The following is a 21,179-nucleotide window of genomic DNA, read 5'->3' as shown; positions in this document are numbered from 1 at the left end:
TTTCCAAGGAAATCTGTTTTGGGGAATTTTCAGTAACCATTGTTTGCTCATCATCTGCGGATTGCTCTCTCTGTTGTTGGGGTGATATCATCAATTCTCCCCTGCACCTCAGATGATGGGAGCTCAACGTCTCCCTCCTGCTCCCAAACATCATCCTCTGTCATAGATTGCAAGTGACACAGAAGTGCATGTACAATTACATATCTTCCAAAAGCATGTGAGACAGAAACCTCTTTTCTTTGCAGAGGAATAGATCTGCAGCTACTGATTGATCATCATGGCTGGCGCACAGACCGATTTACGTTCTGGGAATTGCCAACACACAGCCACTGGTGTGGCAGATGAAAAATGCCCAAAAGATACATTTCTCTGCAGCACCTACCCTTCACATACCATTTTAGGATACCACAGTAGATATAGATATGTCAATTATAGTCAACTTCACCCTCCACATGCAAAATTAATGTCTGCCTCAGACGGTTTTGCAGTACTACCTGTCTACAAAATTCATGCCTGTCTAAGTTTTCTTTGGCATATTCCTATCCTACAAAATTCACATCTGCCCAAGACGCCTTTGGCTTACCATGCTCCTCCTTCATCAACATTCCTGTCTGCCTATGACTGCTTCGTTATTCTTTCAGCACTGCAAAATTCAGATCTGCTTAAGAGTGTTTTGCCATACTACTTCGCCCACAAAATTCTGCTCTCCCTATGTCTGTTTTGGGGTACTCCTCCACCTACAAGATTAAGGTATGTCTAGCACTGCTTTGGCATACTCCCACCCTTAAAAATGTGTCTGCCCAGGACTGCATTGACATAATTCTAAAACTAAAACAATCACACATGTGGAAAACTGCATACGTGTACGTACACATTGACTACAAAATGTACATGTTCCTAAGAATGCTGCGGTGTACTCACCACCTACAAAAAATTCTTGTCTGTCCAAGTCTACTTTGGCTACTTCCCCATCTACAAAATTCACGTGTGCCTAAGACAGCTGTAGCTTATTCCCCCACCTTCAAACCTCTTATGTGCCTAAGAGTGCATTGATGTACTCCCACACCTACTAAACCTTTATGTGCCTAAGAGTGCTTTGATGTACTCCCACACCGACTAAACCTTTATGTTCCCAAGAGGGTTTTGTTGCACTCCCACACCCACAAAATTCAAGTCTGCCTTAAACTGCTTCGGCATACTTCCTGCCTACAAAATCCACATGTGCTTAAGACTGATTTGGTCTACTCCCCCACCTACCAAATTCATTTGGGGCATTCTCATTTTTCGTCATTCTCCTGGTTTGGTGTAACAACCCTCCCCCCACAGGTTTTGGGCTTCCAAACCCCTAAAAACCCTGAAGTACACAAATTCCCTTCTCCAACTATCTAGCACTCTGTAGTACACCTTCTACCTCTTCAAACGCCAATCACCAAGTTTACCCGTTTTTCATTTGCCTGCCTCTAGATAGATTTGAGGTGAACCCAATAGAATCTCTTTTCTCGTACTTCGGAGGAAAAAGCTGAAAAGATTTGTATCTTCTAAACCAACGCAAATTCTAGGCTTTCTAGTTTTACATAAACCGTCTCACCGATGCCTGGTTTGTCTCTCTGTCGTTTGTCTGTTCTTTTGCCATTGTTTCCATCCTTTGTCTTGGTCTATTACTGAATGATTGCTGTTTTTTATTGTATTATTAAAATTATACGGTCATAATGCATCAACCTTTATAGTTGGATGGTTTTTTAAAAAGGTATTTCAGATGTATGCCAGGGTATGCTTAAGTACCACATATACATTATATTTCTTGCTCTTTTAACAGTAACTGTAGTTTGTTAATACATTTTCTTGGCCAATCAGAAGTTTTAACTGCAGTTGTTTGCTGTAATTTAACTTCATATTTATTCAATGAATTGCTATCTATTGCTATTGCAGTAGTTTGTGCCCTACCATTATAAACGATTGTGTTTCACGTTTACAACTCTGTACCGGTTCATAGTCATTTTTTTGAAAACAAAAATGCCGAAAGTCATTTTTGCGAAAAAAAAAATGTCGAAAAAAAAATGTCGAATCTCTTTTTCAATACCTTTTTTTTCGAAATGGGGGTCCCCTCCAACCCCTCATTTTTTTCTATTTTTTTTATTTTACCCCCTTTTTTTTATTCCCGGACCCCAAAATAAATATATAATTAAAAAAAAAGAATACGACTTTTTTTTTTCGATATTTTTTTTTCGACATTATTGTCTTTCGACATGTTTTCGAAAAAATGACTGCACACCCTCTGTACCTTTTAACTTTTTCCCCCGGGATTACCTTTGAATGCCACACAGTTCTCCATCTAGAAACTCTCTTGCCCAGCATGAATAATTTTGTTTAGTTTTATATTTTCAACTCTAAATGAAGGGTGAACATTTCAAGTGACTTTTCAGGCGAGGGCCTTTAAAGCCAGGGAACCAGAAATACACATCTAACATTGACTGGTGGTAGACTGGCGGCGCTCAGAATTCCACTCATGTAGGTGCCTGGGAACAATGCTTATGTGAGTGTTGGCATAGGCCTGACACTTACAAAGCGTTGGAGGACTGATGAGAACAACACTCGGATTGCATGCAAATCCCTCCTATAAATGAGTGGACCTCTGTGTAGACCTAACAGATTGAGCAATATAATGAGCATTTTGAATATTGCATTTGCTGCCACAAGGAATAATTAATTAGATCCGGCGACCCAGCAATTAAACATTATTATTTTTATTCTCTAACTAAACAAACTTTTTTTTAGTCATTCATCATATTGAAATCTAGCTAACAGTTTGGGGATTTACCTTCTGCTGCGCTTACCTTCCTTGCCATCCTCATTTTTGGATTGTAGACGAGGTGATGGCTTCTGATGCTCAAGATCTGTGTCCACTTCACTGTGAGGACGATTTTGATGCTTCACTCCTCCTTAGAGAAATAAGAAGAACAGTTGTCAGAAGGGACTTCATAATCCTTTCATTTACTAGAACAATAATGATAATTCTGAACATAGCATGTTCATCCAGCAGCGACAGTGAAATGTGCCCACTATGTTATCCCAGAAACCCAATAATAGTTTTAATCTCTAAGTCCAAATACCTTTTTACTATTAATTCAAAGATATGAAAATTGTCTACTTAGAAATGCATCTGACTTCATGCCCTAGGGGCAAGGTCTTAAAAAATAGGGAAATGAAAAATAGCACGCCGGATGCCCTGTTTTTAGAAGGCGCCTTTTTGGAAAAGCGTAGGTTACCTTATCCACAAAGGAAATATGCATATTTCCGGGGGTCTAATCTGCTATTATCAAGGATAGAGGCTATAAGGAGAATTTGATACCAGACTGGATGTCATCCCACTCTTAATGCAATGCCCTCCTCTCTTCTCTGGATGCAAAAAGCACCGGAATTTAGCTTTGAAGATGTATTCTATTTTTTTCAAGGAAAAGGACGACACTTTCTGGGGGGGGTTTGGTTGCACCCGGTCAAATGTGCAGAACACAAGTGTGGCAGGCAGGAGCTGCGCTGGAAGGAATATCTCTCTGCCCTCTTGCTGCCCTCTGGGCTCTGATACCATTGGGTCTGGTGTGCATTATAAATAATAAAACAAACAAACAAACAAGCTCTGCAGAGCTGTCCGGTGATTGGCCCAAACCCATGGCCTGACTTTGGAGAGGTGCTGAGAACAGGCATGAGAGGACAGTCTCAATTGTTAAGAGTTGACGGCTTTGTGCAGTTTGTGGGCAGACACTGGACTTTGGATATCAGATGCTCAACATACTTGGGATTCTATGGCAAGACTGGAGGCATTATGCTTCAACTTCTTTTATTACCACTCTTCAGCAGTTTCAACAAAACTATAACAAACTAACAACTTTTGAAATGTCCCAAGTGACTTTTCTCTCCTTGAACTACAAGTCCCATAGTCTCTGTAGTCCATAGCTCTCCAACTCAGCTATGACCACATCCTGTCCGTGAGCTCCTCCTCTTCTTTTACTGCTCTTCAAGCAGATAAGTAACGTTTTCTTTATCTCGCTATAAATCCGTATGAGAGCAGAATACTATAACATATTGTGATTTATAAGTATATTGAATGATGTAGATCAGGGCGATAGACAGCGCTTAATGCCCGAGGGAGAGCAGATACAATATAGCGCGTAGCGTGTGGCGGACATTTACAGTGATCAGAAAATAACAGTGATACAGCGTTTCAGCTTAGCATCAGATATATATAGTTTGTTTTTCTAACAATACCTTACAGTACTCCTTCCGTGCGGCGCCCCCGTGGCGTATGACCGGCACCTCAGGTTTTTTTCCAATTGCCCGCGGAGTTGTCAGGGCCCCCACCTGCGTGGAGACAGAGCCGGAGTCCGGTGCGCGTTCGCCCGCAAAGCCGTCAGAGCCCTCAGACGAGGGAGAAGAAGCACCAGAGCGCTCCGGGCCCCTCCTTTGTGGAGGCATGGCCGGAGCCGGGTGCCAATTGCTTATGTATTGCTTCTGCCTCACATTTCAAATGCGACACAGAGACATCTAGTGACCGGAGGCGAGCGCTCACACGCACGTGTGAAAGCTAAAAGATAAGGCGGCGAGCGAGGAGTACAGACTTGCCATCATTGGGACCAGCACCCTGAGCAGCAAAGTGAAAGCTATGCAACACGTTTGAAGCAAGCATACTGCTTGTTAAAAGACATTAAGCCTCAGAAGAAGGGGAGAAAGCAAAAAGAACAAAAAGCCATCACAGTCATAAATAATTTGCATAAGCCCGGTGCAGCCACACTCACAAAAACAAAAAAGATAAATAAAGGTCAAAGACATTAAGGAAATATCTCAAAGAAGGGTAACTACTAGCTAAGTGGGCGTGCAAAAGACACCTGTTGCAGGTATTCAGGCACACAGCACGCTCTTAAAGATGTTGGAGCTCGAATTGAGCGAGGAGGAGCAATCATTAGACCTATCTGCCAGCTTCAAAGAGGTGCTGGGGAATTAGCTAGTAGATGTTGTGGCACAAGGGGTAAGACCCCTACAAGCAAGGCTGGAGACCTTGGAAGCAATGCTTAACCAGCCTAAAGATAGCATCGCAAGGGCAGACCGCACGCCCACCGGACCCTCTGGAGAAGGTCATGGATCTTGCAGAAAGAGCGAGAGACACAGGAGAAGAAGTGGACCCAGAGGCCTTGGCAGGATGGGCGCAAAGAGCCGTTTGCCTGCTGGGGAACTGCGCAATCGCCTCGGAGAGAAGGAGAAGCCTCTTGCTCAAAATAGACCCAAAGCTCAGCGATCTAGCGTCCTATGAGGCTGTTGAAGCAGCTCAAGGGCTTCTTTTCGGAGAGACTTTCGGAAAAGAGATGGGCCATTTCGTAGGCACCTGCACATCGTTGGAGAAGGCCCAAGCCTCCATCCGAAAAATATTTCTGAAAAGGGTTTTTGCCGGGACCGGTCGTTTCAGGGGTCATTCGACCGGTTGCCAACAAGGAGGGAGAAGACCCCCCAATCATAGAGCACAATACTGGGAGAACCGACAGCAGGATGCGTTCTTCCCAGCCAGAGGCCATACCCCCAGGGGACGCAGAGGAAGAGGCTTCAGCCGAGGGCAAGGATTTACACCAGGTAAGAACTATTGCTTACCCCCCGGTAGGAGGGAGGACCAGTATGTTCTGGGGAAACTGGCACACGCTTTCCAGCGATGCCTGGATTTTACAAACAGTAAGAGGGTTGCAGATATAATTTATACAGCCACCATTGCAGGCACACACCCCCCATCAGCAGCGTCTAGCTGTACCAGAGCAGGAGTGCCTGGACCACAAGTTATCACTACTAGCACAGAAGTAAGCCATAGAGAGGTGCTCAGAGACCCCCAGTTTCATAAGCAACATGTTTCTCGTGCACAGAAAGAGAAAGTGAGGCCAGTAATAAATCTGAAAGAGCTGAACGGATGTATTGTATACCATCATTTCAAGATGGAAGGGATCCACCAGCTCAGAGATTGCCTGAGAGAAGGAGACTGGTTGACGAGATTAGATCTGAAGGATGCTTACCTGATGATTCTGGTGCAGAATTGTTTCAGGACATTCCTAGCTTTTCGCTGGAAGAAACAGCTCTGGCAATTCAAGACAATGCCCTTCGGGCTTGCGTCAGCACCCTGGGCTTTCACCAAGTTGATGAAACCAGTGGCAGCGGCAATCCGGGAGAAGGGCATAAGACTAATCATGTATCTAGACGACCTACTGCTCCTAGTAGAGGATCGAGAGGCGCTAGTGTATCAGACGAATTGGGTTTTGGATCTACTCCAGTCTCTAGGATTCCTAGTGAACACCGAGAAGTCAGATACCAAACCAGCGCAGAGACTAGACTTTCTGGGGTTCGTATTAGACACAAAGGAAGCTACGATGGTGCTACCACCGAGAAAAGATATCAAGAGGGAGATCAGATTATGCCTGAAGAAACCAGTGATCTCGCTGAGAGTTCTCGCAAGAATTGTAGGGCTGCTAGCAGCTTCCGTTCAAGCCATATTTCCAGGTCCTTTACACTATCGAGCATTACAAAGATTGAAAATAAAGCACTTACAACAGGGATTGAAGTATCACCAACTGATACCATTGGACCCGGAGTCCATCACGGAACTGGAATGGTGGTTACAGAATATGGATGCCTGGAATAGGCATGCCATTTTCGGAGACCGACCAGACCTGATCATAGAGTCAGACGCCAGCCGCCTCGGCTGGGGAGCAAGATGCAGAGAGTCGCAAACAGGGGGCAAGTGGAGCGAAGCAGAGCTGCAGCTACACATAAATTGCCTTGAGCTCCTAGCGGGCTCCTTCGTAATCAAAGAATTTACGAGTGACAGGGTGAAGTCATGCGTACTGTTGAAGATGGACAACATCTCAGCAGTTCGTTACATAAATCACCTAGGAGGCACAAGATCCAAGATGCTAGCAGAGCTTGCAAAATGTTTTGGCATTTTTGCCTACAGACACGGACCTCAGTGACGGCAGAATACCTGCCCGGAGCACTGAACGTAGTAGCAGACTGGAACTCCCAATACCTCACAGACTCCAGCGACTGGAAGCTGGATCTGACAGTATTTTAGATACTGGATCGGAGCTGGGCGCCAGTGCACACAGATCTGTTTGCATCCCGCCTCAACACACAGACAGCCAATTACTTCAGCTGGAGATTAGACCCGGGAGCTCAAGGGACAGACGCGTTCCTCCAAGACAGGTCGACCGACCTCCATTATGCTTTTCCCCCCTTCATGATGTTCAGCAGAGTTCTAGCGAAATGTCGGAGGGAGAAAGCGGAGCTGATTTTAATAGCACCTTTGTGGAAGTAAGTGTGGTTTCCGACTCTGATGGAGCTCTCGATAGACCTGCCGAGGGTCCTCTCCGAAGGAGAGCGACTACTCACGGACCCAGCGGGGTTGTCTCATCCTCTTGAGATTGAGAGGGACACTCCCGCTAATCGCTTGCAGGATATCAGGAAAGGATGGGAGCTGCCAGGCATTTCGATGCAGGCTGCAGAACTAATCGCGGAATCCTGGGCTCCATCTACTAGGAGGAGCTACGACGTGGCTTGGGCCAAGTGGTCTAGCTGGTGTAAAGGGAGAAGACTTCATCCCATTTCAGCGCCTGTATTAGCGATACTGAATTTTCTGGCACAGCTCCTACAAGACGGAAAAGTATTCCGCACCATAGGAGTGTACAGATCGGCGATCTCTGTGGGGCACTTGCCGATCGAGAGGACTCCAGCAGGAGAGCATCCAGCAGTAGTTAGGCTCATCAGAGGAGCTAAGTTTAAAGTACCACCAGAGCCTAAGAACAATACGCTATGGGACGTTACCACAGTTCTGCGGTTAATAGAGAGCTGGCCAGCGGACAGATATCTATCCCTCAAGCAACTGTCATGGAAACTGGCAATGCTGCTTTGCCTCATATCCTGTAAACGAGTATCGGATATTAGAGCTATGGAGGGCAATAGGAAGACGTTCGGGCCAGAGGGAGTAACCTTCACGATAGTGAGGAGAACTAAGACAGGAACTTCTTCAGTTCATTACTCGTATTTCCCAAATAATATCAAGTAGTGCGTAGCAAGTTGCATCAAAGAGTATGAAGCTAGGACAGCGGAGAACAGGGCAGCGAGTAACACTCAACTGCTAATTGAGCGTAGAAAGCCTTTTCACGCAGTAAAGACAGCTTCCATTGCGAGATGGATCAGGGAAGTGATGCAAGCTGCAGGAATTGACCTGCGAAAGTATGGAGCTCACTCCATAAGAGGGGCGATGGCATCCAAAGCATATACAGCTAGAGGGTCGTTGCAAGAGATCATGCTAGCAGGAGATTGGACTAATGATCGTACCTTTAAAGAATTTTACTTTAAGCTAGCGGAAAATATAGCCGTTACAGTATTAGGGAAGCTTTGAACAAGCATAATGCTTGCCTCCAGTCTTGCCATAGAATAAAGATTACCCCTGCTAACTGCAGGGAGTATTAATTCTATTAAAGACTAGGAGGCGAGCATTCATTTCCCACCCTAAAATATGTATATATATTGTTGATCATCTGAATTGTGATTATAATGTGTATGGACATGATAACAATGCATAGACGCCACCCTTATGTTCTGTTTGTATCTTCCTTAGGAGAAGAGCAGAAGAATAGTTGAGTGGGATCGCTAATAACGAAGAAGTGAGCAAACAGCCGGGGAAAGACCGGCAGCCAGTTTGAGTGGATAAAGTCTTCGCACAGTTGGCGGGACAAAGTTCTAAAGTTTAAATGACATTCAGAGCACGAAAAAGAGAGGAGGAGCTCAGGGATAGGATGTGGTCATAGTTGAGCTGGAGAGCTAAGGACTACAGAGACTATGGGACTTGTAGTTCAAGGAGAGAAAAGTCACTTGGGACATTTCAAAAGTTGTTTGTTTGTTATAGTTTTGTTGAAATAAAAGAAGTTGAAGCATAATGCTCGCCTCCTAGTCGTTAATAGAATTAATACTCCTTGCGCAGTTAGCATGGGTAATCTTTATTAATCATGAAGGAAGGGATGGCCAAGGCCTAAGGACTATAATGAGTGAATCAGAGAGCAGATGGGTTATAGCCAGGCATCTGGTGTAAGCAGGGGGTATTATTTATTGTCTCATTTAGATGCTGAAGCTTTGTAATTTTTATTGAATACATCTTTGCTTGCTGCAACAATTTGGGGCTGGAAAGGTGTAACCTTGATGAACAGGCACAGGTGGTGAGAATAATTCTCTACTTAGGGCAAAATGGGCTAGCCAATAGACACACCCTAAACGGGAATGGTTTCCCAACAGGTGCTGGAAGGTATTTGTATTTGTATTTTGTTTATTTGTATAGCGCGCTTGGCCCAAAGGCATCCGGGTGCATTTCTTTAAGGTTACAGTAGCATAAATATACAGAGGAAGCAAATATATAACATTGTATATATCCAATTACATACAGTAGTATTTACAAAGGTGTTTGTCAGGATGGCATCGCAAAGCACCAAAGGGCAGCGTAGGTTGTTCTGCGCAATGTGTTAGGTATTGGCTTTAACAGTCCTGCGCTAAAAGCCAGGTTTAAGCTTTACTTTTAAAGGAGTGGAATGAGGGTTCGGATCTGAGTCGATTAGGAAGCGAGTTCCACAGCTTGGTGGTGAGCACCGGGAAGCTGCTACCCCCAGCTTTCTGCAGCTTGAACCTTGGTAGTGATAGGTAGTGTACTTGGGCTGCTCTGAGTGGGCGAGTGGAAGTGTTGGGTGTGAAGCGGTTCGCCAGGTATTTTGGTGCCTGGTTGGCCAGGCATTTATGCGTAAGTGAGAGAGTTTTGAGGGTGATTCTTTGGGTGACAGATAACCGGTGTAGGCTACATCTAGTGTGAGAGATATGATGAATTCTCTGGATATTTAGTGGTGCCCTGATGGCGCTGTTTTGTGCTACCTGTAGCTTACTTAGTTTCCTCTGACTGGTCTCTAGAGAGAGCGCGTTGCAATAGTCGAGTTTCGACATGATGAGGGTTCTTGCAAGTGTGGTGCAGTTGGCTGTGGTGAGGAATGGTCGACAGGCCGTGATAAGTTTACATGTGTTGTGGAATTTGATAAAATGAGGAGCCTGGAATTGTTATCATTAGAGAATCATAAGACCCAATAGAGTGTCATTACTTATTGTTACACAGTATTATCCCTTTAGGCATGGGTGCATCATGGTTAACTATCCATTATGTATTCAGTTTAGTTCTGATTAGTATATTGTTTAAGTAGACACTATCCATATTATTAGACTGCCACTGTATGCATTAGTCATTGACACGTTATGCATTTGAAAAGAGAAATAGGCCCTGTTGTATGAAGGGTTGGCTTTTAGAATGATATGTTTGCATTAGAATATAGCGCTTGCCATTAGGAGAGAAACATGCTAGACACTTTGCCATTTGCAATAGAATGACACGCAGCATATTTTAAAGTGCCATGTAGTGCTTTAGAGACACAGTATATTTGCAGCATTGACAGTTAGAGAATGATTTGCTATGCATTTATGTTTGCATTAGAAATAGCGCTTAGGCTGAGAGAAACGTATTGTTTGCAGGATTGAGAACGAATGAGGCCTGGAATGACACACGCAGGCATATTTGAAATGACATGAAGAGCCCTTTAGTATGAATGGCATGTATGCTTTGTAGAGACACATGAAGAGACTGTTATGCATGTATGTGTGTATGTTGAGTATGCCCTTAGAATGAGTTTGCATTATGTGGTTAGCGTTTGCATTATGAGAGGATAGTGTAAACGCTAGGAAGCATTTAACACAAGGCCTATGAGACACACAGAAGTTGCCTGCGCCACTGGGCACAGCGCGAAGATTGTTATGGAACAGTGTACCAGGAATTTGTAAACATTTGCTGGGCAGACAGATAACACAAACCCTTGTCCGAGAAGGGAGGCTAATCAGCTTGAGCTCTGAGCTTCGCAGAGACAACACGGGGGTGGGGGCAGCGCCAGGTAGCGACATGGAGAGATGGGAAAGAGGTGCTTTTTGCAAAGGGGATACTTTGAAAAGGGGGACTAAGAGAGCATTTCATAATGCAGAGAGAGCCAACAGTGAAATAGGGAATTAGTTGGTGTTTTTCGCACCAGACACGGAAGGCCAAGGCAGAGAGATACGATGTTCAATGTCACTTTGACACTCTTTGACACAGGACATGCCATGAAAGTACACGCAAACAGACTGGCAGGCATTGTTAATGCTGACACAAAGGGAATAGACATTCTTAGTACAGAATGTATGTAACCATAGAGATGTGTGAGTCATTTGAAGAGTATAACCATAAAGGGAGAGGGGACTGTCTAGAGAGTTGCGGCTAGTTCGAGGTAGTTGCTGTAGTTCTTGGTAGTTTCTGAGAGTCTGATGGAGGATGCAGCTAGAAACTGATGGAGTTCATTCGAGCTAGCTGCTGATGGAGTTTGTCTGGAGAATGCAATCCTGAGAATGAGGGAGAGATGTTTGGTGCAGCAGAATCCGATGATTTTGGGGCAGAGAGCTTGGCAGAACTTGGCAGAAGCAGTCGTGTGACCAGATCTCGGGGACCTGCCACGGCTGACTGACTGATTGAAGAGAGTAGCGGGAAGAGGAAAGACCTGGCTTGACAAATACAGAGCTGGAGACAGACAGATACACAAGCAAATGGGAAGTATGGTTCATGGCTAGACACACTGATTGATTACATTTTGAAGGGGTAACTTTGCTGATGGGTTGGAGAGGACATGACATCTGAAGGGGAGATGCCCGAGCCAAATGAGTGGGGACAGAATGGTGTGCCATGGAGATTGGGGGGACGTGCATCCCTGTTCCCCCCCCCCAGAATTATGACCATGATCAGAATGTGACACCATCAGGCTGTTGAAGATATTACGGCATTAGTGTGTCTAGTTAACTATAGAGTAGAATCAAGATAAATGCCTAAGGTTTTTGTGTCCTTGGATACCTTTATGGTGTTGCCGTCGATGATGAATGATTTGAAGGCGGGATCCAATCTGTTGAGTTGGAACTGGGATCCAAGGAGGATTAGCTCTGTCTTATCGTCGTTAAGACAGAGCCTATGTTGTGCCATCCAGGCCTGGATGACAAGATAGACGTTGTTTAGTGCTTTGGAGTCAACTATGTGGCCTCCGGTGATGGGGATGAGTATTTGGATGTCACCTGCATAGTTAGTGTAGGTGACACCCAAATAGTCAAGAATATCAAAGAGGGGCTTTGTGAACACATTATAAAGTGTAGGCTATATGCTTCATCCTTGTGGGACCCCATACAGAACTGGGGACGGTTCAGCGGAGGCAGAGGGGGAGAAGACCCTCGTAGATATAATCACCAGAAAGGATCTAACCTATGTGGTAGCATTGTCCGAAAAGTGGGCTGCAGTTTTGAGATGTTGGCAAAGATTTTGATGGTTAACCAAATCAAATGCTGCCTATAAATCGAGCAGTAGTAAGAGGGCCAGCTTGCCTTTATCGTTAAGGTCTTCGATTTGAGTTTTTAAATCGATTAGGGCTGTTTCTGTTCCGTGCCTCGGTCGGAAGCCAGATTGTCTGAGGCCAAGGAGATTATTAGATTCTAGATATTCCTGGATCAGCAGGAAAGCAGCTCTGTCCAGGATTTTCAGTAATTAGGGGACCGTGGTGATGGGCCTATAATTAGTAGGGGTGTTTGGGTCTAACAATAGTTTTTTAAGTAGGGGGAGGACCCACGCATCCTTGAGGTTATCAGGTACGATGCCTGTGTGAAATGAAGCATTTATAAAGGTGGTGATGAATGGTGCTAGCTCAATGGTTTCCTCCTTAATGATGGGGGCTGGGCATGTGTCGCCCCAGCAATTGGATGGCTTAAGTTGGGGGATGATATTTTCTACCTCTTTGATAGAAAGTGGTGCAAAGCTAAAAGGTTTGTGGGTGTTTTGCGGGGGGGGGTGCATTCCAGTGTGAATACTATGCTGTAGGTCAGCCGATAAGCTGCTTTTTTGGTGTTAATTTTAGTTTGTAGCATGGTGATTTTATCTAAGAGCGCTTTTTGAATATTATAACACCATATACTATCTTTGACACAGGTATTGGGTGGAGCTGACAGTGATTCTAATTCTTTAAGTATCTTAAAGAGCTTTTTGGTGCTTGATTTGGCTTGCGAGATCCGATTGTTATATGTGTCTTTTTTGGCTTGGGATATTGCCTCTTTGTAATTAAGGGATGGTAGTATAAAGCTGTCCTTGTTCGCGACTGAGGGAAGGCTTTTTGAGTGGGCCTCTATGTTTCTCTTATCCTTACGTAGTGTTCTAAGGTGTGGCGTAAACCAAGAGTTGAGGTGTGCACGGGGTTTGGGTTTCCTTAGTTTAAGTGGGGCAATGGTATTGATGGCTTTGAGTATAGTTTGATTAAAGGTGTCAACTAGGGACGTGGGTCAGCGGAAGACACTGCAGCATTGTTTAGTATAGGTAATATTAGTGGGAGCAGTTTCTCCCTTGTTATGTCCCTTTTATTTCTCGTGCTGATAGGAGGTGCGATGTTCTGTTTAGAGCATTGGTTATTCACTTTGATGTTAAAGGTTATCATATGGTGATCTGACCAGGCGCAGGGTGTGTTGGACACTATATTGATGCTGCAGTTCAGATCAACCAGCCAGTCAAAGGTTCTCCCTTTGATGTGGGTGGGTTCCTGAATGCGATGAGAGAAGCCCAGTTCAGTTAGAGATGCTGGCCAAGTCTAAGGCTTTATGGTCCTTAGGATCTTGGAAGCCAAGATTGAGATCACCTAGTAAGATGATTTGTGAATTGGGCTTGGTGTTAGCTGATAGGAGGGTGGTAATGTCATCTGTGAAGGTAGAGACAGGTCCAGGTGGCCTATAGATGAGGTGCATGGTGATAGTTTGGGTAGTTGAGACACGCAACTTGATGGACAATAGCTCAGCGGATGGAATGTGCTGATTAGGGATGAGTCTAAGGTCTAAGGAGCTTCTGGAGATAAAGGCGGCGCCTCCGCCTTTGGATTGGTTGGAATCTCGGTCGCATCTAGTGATGGAATAACCATCGGGGATGGCAAGTGAGAGTAATGGTCCTGCTGCTGAGTGTAGCCAGGTCCCTGTAATGGCTAGGAAATCTAGATCTTGGGCTATGATATAGTCTGCAATATCCAACGCATGGGCAGGGAGAGACCTTGCATTAATAAGGGCACCCTTAATCGTGGTAACTTTGTCAGTGGTATGATTGATAACATTGATATTAGAAGGAACTTTAGGTGGGGTGTTCTTGGTAGGTGTTATCTTGGGTATGTGTGTATGTTTGATGGAAGTATTGAGAGGTTTGGTGGCAGTGGTGGGAATGTGTGATCGTGAGGCTATGCGTAGGAATCTGGAGCCTAGTCTGAGATTCCTAAAATGCAAATCGCATGGTTGGTTAGGAGTGGGTTTGACAGCAAAGTGTTCCAACCACAAGGCTGGTGAGTTCAGGTAAGGGTTAGTAGGTAGTGCAATGGTGGTGGGAGTGGTGATGGTGGTATTCTGTAAGCAAGGGGGCAGGAAGGTTGAAGGGGGAATGCTCTCTGAAGGTGGGGGTCTAGAGCTGCTTGTAAATGATGAGCCCGACATAATGAGCCTATTATTCAAAGTCATAGGGGGCTGAGATGGTATATCCCTACTGATGTTGGGCAATAACAAGGCAGGTGTTAGTGTGATGCAGAATAGCAGTCGTGTGTAACGTAATAGATAGGGCATGTACATAGTGATGGATCTTGGTAAGCGTGCAAACTTAGGTCAGGTGGGATGCACAACATGCAATAGGGCAAATCAGGTTAGATCATGTAGGGTGCAGGAATGCAGTGGAGCAAAGCAATGTGGATCAAATGGGAAAATGCACTGGGGCGAATTAACTTAGATCATATGGGTTACACATATATAGTGGAGCAAATCAATTTCATTCAGCTAGGGCATACAAAATGCAATCTAGCAGATCTCCTTGGGATGTGGGGCAAACAGATACAGTAGAGCGAATCAGTTTTGTTCAGTTAGGGCACACAATAGATCAACTTGTATCAAATGGGCACACAATAGGCCAACTTGTATCAAATGGGGGAAACAGATACAGTGGTTCAAATCAATTTCGCTCAGCTAGGGCACATAACATGCTATGGGACAGTTCAGCACAGTTCAGTGGGACATAGCAATAACATAGCAGTGGATAACATTGTGCTAGGGGTACTGAATTGGAATGTTGGCATAGAGCATGCATGTCACAATGTCCCTGAGGGCATAGTAACCCTATGTGCGAGTGTGTAGTGGCATTGGACTAGTTTGGCCAGAATGCCGATTGTAAGCGCTTGTGGTTTTCTGTGAGGTGTAGATAGTCGCAGGAGCCAGATACACAAGGTGATTATGCAGCTGCCAGGTGCATTAGCCCTAGAAGTATACTGGAGGTATAAGGTCTGCTTAGGCGGCCGTTGCTTACCAATGGCTATGCGCAGTATGCGTAATGATGAGCGATGGCAAAATGGGAACTCCTCGGAGCGGTAGATGGTGCGCCAGCGGTAGCGTTGTAGAGGGTGCAGTCCGGGTGTTGATGAGCCAGAAGGACAGTAATGATGGAATGGGCGGCAGATTAATTTTTATAATAAAGGCTTAGATGTCGGGTAGCGACTTACTGCGGCTAACAGGGGCAAACAGGGCCTTTATCTAGGCCTTCCTCGCAGGCTGGCTTTTCCGCCTGCCGGCGGATGTTGCTGGTAAATATTCAGGTCGGTTGCCAGGCAACGATCAAACAGAGCCTCGGTATGGCACTGCATCGCGGCCGCCAATTTTTGGGACAGGCAGCGTTAGTAAATGGAATTCGGGGCACGATTCTGCTTGCAAGTAGCAGAAAATCGGGAGGGGAGTCTGATAAGCCACGGTAGGCACACAGAAGTCTTCAGAACACAGGGCCTCACCAGAACTCGGTTGCTGTAGATGGCACGTAGTCCGGTGCAGGAGGGACTCCAGGACTCCAGGTCACAGCAGGCAATACGGCGCGTTGCACGCAGCTCCTCGTGACAGCCAGGGGTTGGTGGGGGCTCCTCCCATCTCCACTTCAAGATGAGGACGCTTCTGGATACCGGGGCAAACAGGGCCTTCATATTCCTAATTATCTCAAATATGAGTGTTTACTTTCTCAAGATTGAGAGCAATTTCATGGCCAGTTGCCCTTATTCTGCATCACCCAAAATGTAATGTTCATTAATTATGTTGGATAGTTCTAATTCCAACAGATACACCAGCGTCAGCACCTCTCTCAGTGACATAGCACACAGACTAATACACAGGGTGGACTCTTCAAATTAGTGCAGTAAAGAACAAGCATTGCCCAACTTGTGCCACTCTGTACGTGTTAGGTAGGCACTGTCCATGTGCCAGACCTGGTTTTTTAAGTAGTCAGTCACTTGAATACACTGTTCTGACAGATGCTGCATCATTTGGAGGGTTTAATTCAACAAATTCAGCATTACATTTTTCAGATGTTGTAGGGGAGTTTGTGTCATGACTGCACCTTTCCTAAGAGATCTCAGGAAGTGTATGAGCAGCTTCAATTGCCTCAGATGATCTGGGCCCCACTTATCAAATATTCCAGTGGATGTTACTGGCTTCTGAAGCAGGACACTACTCAGAGGAGGACATGGGCAATGCAGGCAGCAAAAATATTAGACCTGTTGTGAGATCCAACAAAACCCACTCGTAAACACAGGGAGTAAATACAATATGCGTGACGGGTCAGACGGAGGACGTGGACACACTGAGGACATTTCCAAATTGTGCTTATTAAAAAATTACACTAAGGCCTAACTTTCCCTATCGCTATGAGGTAATCCCTACCTATGGAATAGGTCTGCTGTCCAAAACGAATTCTAACTGACTCTATTGCTATTGTAAACAACTAAGGTCAGGAGAATTACTTCCTTCTCTTGATGGGTGCGTTTTTGCACTTGTATTCTTTTCTTTAGTGTTCTTGCTATGATATGAAATAGCATTTATAACGCGCCTATACACAAGTGTTTCAAGGTGCGCTAATAGGCAATTCTTAGTCTCTCGTTATTCTCTATGTCAGTTCATCTAGTTCCCTCATGGGACTATTGGCTTGTCTCTCCTCTTCACCGAAGGCTTTCCCTGACCTTTGTTGAACCCTTTGATCTGTGTTAAAGGGTTCTGAGTACTCTTGTAGAATGTACATCCTGAGGGGGTTTGGCTTTCTGGGAGATTATAGCTCACCTTTTCCTGGTATGGCCTGTCTTGTATACTGATTGTCCTAAGGGTTTCTCTAGCCTTCAGTTTACAGTTTTCGCCCTCTGTTACGTTACACTCTTAGCTTCTTGGGTAACAGGTTACTTTCCCCTCTTCCCAGGGTACTGGTGTCCAGGTTTTATTGATCTCCCTCTCCGGGGCCACTGTGATTCTCTTTCTAACTTTGATACTGTTCCTAAGGACTTTTCTGCCTTTGAGTTCATAATATTCTCTTTCTGTGATTTACCACACTTTGCCTCTTGGATAACAGGCTCCTTTCCCCTCTTCCCAGTGTATTGATACACACATTCTATTGCTCTCCTTCTTCTGAGTTTCTATGATTCTTTTTCTCACATGAATGCATTTCAAGTTCATCAAGTTTGTTTTGAAGTTTTCATCACTTGTATTGGGACAAGTCTCACTGATTATGTGACGAGTCCGTTTCAGATTCCCGGTATTGCAGGGGAACGTCTCTGGGGCCCGTAGATGCTTGGGACCTTCTCCTTCCTTCCGTTTCTCTGTTCAGCCGCTTTTCAGGGCGTCCATTTCATGCAACTCTCTCTCACTCTCAGCACCTCGATACCGCTTTGGGTATGCAGACCGTTTGCTGCTTCTTCCCTGAGGTGGTGTCAGCGTAGTTGAATGGGCAGCCTGCCCACCAAGATTGCTCCATGGTCACACCCCACTGTGTTTTACACTCCAGCCATCTCAATTTCTCGCTTTCGGCATATGCTGGGATTCCAGCCTCTCCTTCTCCTGTTCAGAGCAGTTCTGAACCTTGCAGGCTTTGGCCTTCAGGTGTTCTGCTTCCAGGGGGCCTCCCCTTCCTGCGTCTGTGTTCATCTCTCTCTTTCTCTCCTTGTTCGTTTGGCATGTCCTCCCTTTGAATCTACTCGTCACAGCTAACTGGGGATTTTCCTTTAAAGAGACAACACCTCTTTCTTCCTGGTAATGGTATAAGTTACTTTCTCTTCAGCCAAGTCTTGGAACTTACAATTTTGTGTATTAGAAAGTCCCATATATGCCATCACGTGGAGCGGGTTAGGGAGTTCCTCACAGGAATGGGAGTCCTTGTCCCTTAGGTGGTGTCTCTCCTGGTGAGGTCCCACTTGCCTCGACCCCTAGGTAGGGTGTTGCGGGGTGGGCTTACCTCCCTAACCTCACATGGGGGGTCCTTTTGGAGAAGAGACAAATTCCCTCTATTCATCACATATGCCACACACTCCTTTGCTTTCTCCCAGAGAGTAACTCCCCCGTGGAACTAACTGTCAAACTCTTCCATAAAGACGGTGACCCTCTGTCAAACTGCAGTCTGTAGCTACTGTCCTGGGCTTCCTTGATATGAGGTGTGCAGGAAGTAACCCAGTGTCCGGTGATGGCCATGAAATCTGTGAATTAAGCACTGCTCCACATGACTATTGACAGATGGACTTACTTACTTGTGTAGTCTTCCACTACCATTCCCACTGCTTCCATAACATGGACATAGAGTGCCAACTCAAAATGTTCATACCAGGGATCAACAAAGTAAAGGAGTCTTCTGAAGGCATGGATTTAAACTGGAGTAGGGCATTAAACCTATTGCCAGGATAACACCAAGGTAATGTAGCAGGCCGGGTATGTCCTAAACTTTCCCTATGAATAAACTGGAGTGCTCAACTACTTCTTTTCTGGAATAGTAGGTCAGCCATATTGGATTTCATGATCAGCACTGATGTGCTATTGCTACCCATTCACCTTTCTTCCAGCCAGCAAAATGTCTTCATATTGAACTAAGATGACTAACAGCAAGAGACAACCTCAGTCACTCTCCCCCCGCAGATCTCTCTAAATAACACCTACAAGGCTCCCGACCCTAAAAAGACAAATTGTAAGCAGCCTTGATAATTTCAGAGCAGCACACCAGGTGTACCCCTCCACATGAGCAACTACCACATTTCTTACAACATGGCTCTGGAGTTCTCCTCTTCATCTCATCCATCTGGCTCCCTTGGAGACTACTCAACTCCTGCAGTAACGCCAAGCCCCTGGTATTACATGTCTACCGGACCCCTTGCTGAACACCACATTTCACTGGCCTGACTTCTGAACCTTACCTCTTGGGAGAATGACGTTTAGCCTGCTGCTTGATTTCCAATCCTTGGGGCATGAATAATCTCTTTACTAGCGTCAATCGGGCTATGAAGGCCCCAATGCTGGTGTCACAAACAGGGACCTTCTGTGCAGGCACTACATCCCTGTTCCTCTTCCCAGGAAATATTCCTAATTAGGCCTTAACACTCAAACACTGAGTACATTGATTCTAAAAGTCTGACACCTCATTCACCTCTTCAAAATACACTAACAGCAATCCCTTTAGTAATATATTATGCAAGATTTTATATTGTATTAACCGTAGCCCACTGGAGAGAACTGGTTTTCGTAGATTAGGGCTTGTCTCCAGTCTGCCTCATTTAGATCTCCTAGGCTTACTGGCCATTTATCTTTCAATCTTGCTAATTGTGTGAAAGTACATTTGTTAATTACATGATATAATGTCATAATTGTTTTTTCTAAACATTTCATTTGGCATCAAGTTTATTTAAAGGGGTGTGCATTCAGGAATACTAACCCCATTCTTTAAATGTTCTTTTACTGCATGTTTCAAGCAAATAGAAGCATACAGCTCATTTGATGGTAGATTATATTTTTCAGTTAGGAATTGAAAAGTTGCTAATTTTTTATGTATTATAAGTTATGTCACCCTCCTTCTCTTTGTGCTAAAGCGTAACAGGTTACAGAGCTTCATATCGTGTGAGATGTCGGGATTGTCCCAAAGTAGTGACATTAATATAATCTTCCCTTCCCACCCCATTGCTCGTGTGACTTCCTTTTTTATCTTAATTACTCTAAGCCCTGTCAATGGTAAGGCATTCCTGGATGGGCTCACATATAAAACTTATATATCCTTTTTTATCAGATATAAAACTTATATATCCTTTTTTATCCTTTTTTATCTTAATTACTCTAAGCCCTGTCAATGGTAAGGCATTCCTGGATGGGCTCACATATAAAACTTGTAGCAGGGAGTGATACTTCATTCATTTTCTTTCCAATGTTACATGATCCCCATCGCCTCCTCCAAATATCCATTTGTTCGCCGCTGGTAACTGAGATGCCAAGTGCTATTTACGAATATTCGGTGGCCCCAGTCACACATCCGACATGTGTGATATGTTTAATATGTTTGTTAAAGCACTGTGTCATTAATTGATAATTTTTTCAAATTCCTGTATCATGACTAAATAAAATTGATACAACTTGTAAGCAACACAGTCTTGTTCTCTGGACAAATTTTTCCAGATTTCTGTGGTACAATTATACTCTGGTCCAGAGTATAGAGTTTCCCTGCTCTTTTCTGTTTTTGTAACCTTTGGAAGGAAGCCAGGCCTTACCCTGAGTGAGACTTTTTCCAGCAAAAAACTCAAGAAGTGTGGCCTGCAGTTCACTCACCCGCCTAGCCGATGTAATAGCTACCAAAAAGGCTGTTTTCAAAAAGAGAAGTCTTAGGGGGCAAGCATGCATAGCAGGGGTGTTGCTAGGTCTGGAAAACATCTGGGGCTATGCTAGTGTCGGGACTGTTGGGACTCGGGGCAGGCTAGCCTTTTGGTTGTTGCCCCCAAGCTTCTATCTGGGGCTACAGCCAAAAGACCCGGGGCTATAGCCCCCTCAGCAACCCCCCCCAGCAAATCCTCTGATGCATTGGTTCAAAAGGAGCAGCCATCAGAAAAGTCAGTACCAGATTAAGGTCCAAAGGCCTTTGAGGAATTGTGCCAGTACCGGGATCGTAAAAAATGAGCCTTGATCCGGGGATCTCTTAAACACAGACAATGCCGCCAAATACCCTTTGATTGTGGAGA

Source organism: Ambystoma mexicanum, chromosome 7p (genome assembly GCF_040938575.1).
Source record: "Ambystoma mexicanum isolate Mex_15411 chromosome 7p, UKY_AmexF1_1, whole genome shotgun sequence".
Classification (NCBI taxonomy): Eukaryota; Metazoa; Chordata; class Amphibia; order Caudata; family Ambystomatidae; genus Ambystoma; species Ambystoma mexicanum.
Note: the sequence above shows the minus strand (reverse complement) of the source record.